This window comes from Sander lucioperca, chromosome 20 (assembly GCF_008315115.2).
Source record: "Sander lucioperca isolate FBNREF2018 chromosome 20, SLUC_FBN_1.2, whole genome shotgun sequence".
Lineage (NCBI taxonomy): Eukaryota > Metazoa > Chordata > Actinopteri > Perciformes > Percidae > Sander > Sander lucioperca.
In genome coordinates, this window is record NC_050192.1 from 2723639 (window position 1) to 2726455 (window position 2817).

Consider the following 2817-nt stretch of genomic DNA (forward strand, 5'->3'; position numbering starts at 1 on the left):
ACACACACACACACACACACACACACACACACACACACAGTGACCCAATGATTACTTTATCATTTGTCATCAAATCAAATAATATGAGCAAATCATATTGACTCATTTCACATATACAGTATGTTTAGATGGAATTAAAGTAAAATGTCTAGAATATTTATTTAAAAATGAATCCAATCCAGTGTTTTCTGTGTTTGTTTGATCTTAGACTTGCTTTATTTTCAGCCCAGATGACAGCGACCGCACAAGATGCTTAAACAGGCGTGGCTTGAGTTGTCCACTAGGTGGGGCTACAGCCCTATAGGTAGCTCCATGGATGTTTTTGTGTTTTAAAACATTAGTATTTTGAAAGTATGCCTCATGTCACAGGAACCACTGAGTGAATCTTGTGTTTTGGATGTCCTTATCTTCTGTCTGTGTTTTTGTTCCAGTCAACTGCCCCCACCTGCAGCCTGGTCCTCCCCAGGTCTCTGGAGCTCCCCAGGGACCACAAGTAAACTGTATAAGGATTGTTTTCATTGTGAAGAGAGATTTGAATAAAGAGCAGTTTTAACATCAACTTGTGCTGACACAGTAGAACAGCGAGGCAAGGCAGCGTTATTCGTATACAGTGTTAGGAAGGATACTTTCAAAACGTATTCCGTTACAGAATACAGAATACATGCCCAAAAATGTAATTTGTAACGTATATATTCCGGCTCCATCTCTCTATCAGTGCTCACGCAAATAGCTAATTTTTTCGTTTTCATATTGGGGCTTCTGGGAAATGCATGGAGTTGCCTTAATTTATTCAGAGAGTGATTAAACTCGTGAAACAGAGAAGTATCGTCATGTAATCCATTGATTTCAACAATGTAACCGTATTCTAAATACCAACTATTTAAATTGTAACTGTAACGGAATTCAGTTACTCATAATTTATACATGTATTCCGTTACTCCCCAACACTGTTTGTATAGCACATTTCAGCAACAGGGCAATTCAAAGTGCTTTACATAAAAAAAAATTAAAACGGATAAAATACGATAATAAAAGTTACAGTGCAGTATACGAAATTAACAATTATTTAAAGAAAGTTAGTGTCAAAAAGAAAGGTCTTTAGCAGCAGGTGTTATAAAGCATGTACTTGTGCTTAAAGACAGGCAGTGATGTAAAAATCACAGCAGCTGGATGCAAGGCTGCAGCAGAAGCTTGTTTGTGATGGAGGCAAAGTTTTCGGATAAGTTCAACAAGACTGCTGTACTGTAGGTTTATCACTGAGGTCATTGACACCATCCAGCAAACAGCCTGCACTCGTTCCCTTTGACCTAATGACCAAGATGGAAGCAGTTACAGTAGCACTTTATCTTTTACTACAGCACTCTTCAGCAGCGGTTGGAAATCACTACAAAGTACTGTATTTAAGTTCACATTCAAGATCCTTGGATAGTTCATTTTCTGCTACATTCCAGAGGAAACTAGTTTTCTTTTCACTCCACCATATTTAATTGACAGCTAAAGTTACTAGTGACTTTTCAGATTCAGATTTTACTTACAAATATATCACCAAAAAAAAAAGCTTATAAAATATAATTAAGAATAACTAAAGATTAGATAAAAAGGCAGATGGTTCCCAACCTTGTTGGCTTTTGATCCCTTACTAAAAGCTATGTCTAGTTGGGGCCCCTTGTCATGTTTCACATGTCTATGTAAATTACCTAATAGATATGCAAAAAAAATATATGAAAACAAACATGTTGAGTTTTTTCTTCTCTCCTCTCCCATTAATCATTTCACAATCCCTCAGATTTATCTTGTGGCCCTTTGGAGGGGCCCGACCCCTAGGTTGGACTAAACTAGTTCACTTGTATAAATAGTACTAGCTTCACCTCTAGCAGCTACAAGAGTAAAACAACAATGTGTTGCTGATTTAAATCCAGCTAAAAGCATGACAAAACACTCGTTGTATTAGGAGTTAACTCTAGGGAGTCTCTAAAGTTTGACTGGTATTGCCCCCTAATGGAAACACACTGTTAATACACAAAGACAGATGGCATCAATGTGTATACTGTCTACTGAAATACCATACACTAGGCTATATGAACAGCATATATGCTGTATACTACCATTTCTGTGGTCTTTATACTTTTTATTTGTGAATGTAATATTTTGCTGGCTGGGAATTAATTTCACTGATATCGCAGAGGCCAAATGTATTTAAGGACCATTGTATCAGTATGATCAGAACTTTTCTAAATGATTGTTTGGTGTGGTCAGACTTATGAATAATTAACTACAGATGGTTTTATCTGAAGCAAACCAAATTAAATAAGAAGTAGCTTAGTGTAGGGCTGCACGATATGAGGAAAATATCTAATTGCGATTATTTTTGACTGATATTGTGATTGCGATATGATTCACGATATTGGAGGGAATGATAATTTTTGAATAATTATTTTCAAATATTGTGACCCCCCTGTAAATTGAGTATTGCACTAGTCCATATTGCGATTTCGATAATATTGCGATTAATTGTGCAGCCCTAGCCTAGTGTGACATTGTCCATCATCATCATCATCATCATCATCATCATCATCATCATCATCATCATGTGTTGGGAACTATGGTTGGGAAGCAAAATCTTTGTCAGAGGGATATGGGGAAGGGTGGTGGGGAAACCTTACTTAGTTATTTTTGTATTCCTTGTGAAGAAATATTAGGCCTAAAATATATATTTATAGTTTTCGTTCATTTTGGACCATGTGATGAGGAAAAAAAACAGCACAGGAGGGAGCCCCGTGACTACTACACGTCATGACGCTGGCGGTTCTACGCCTA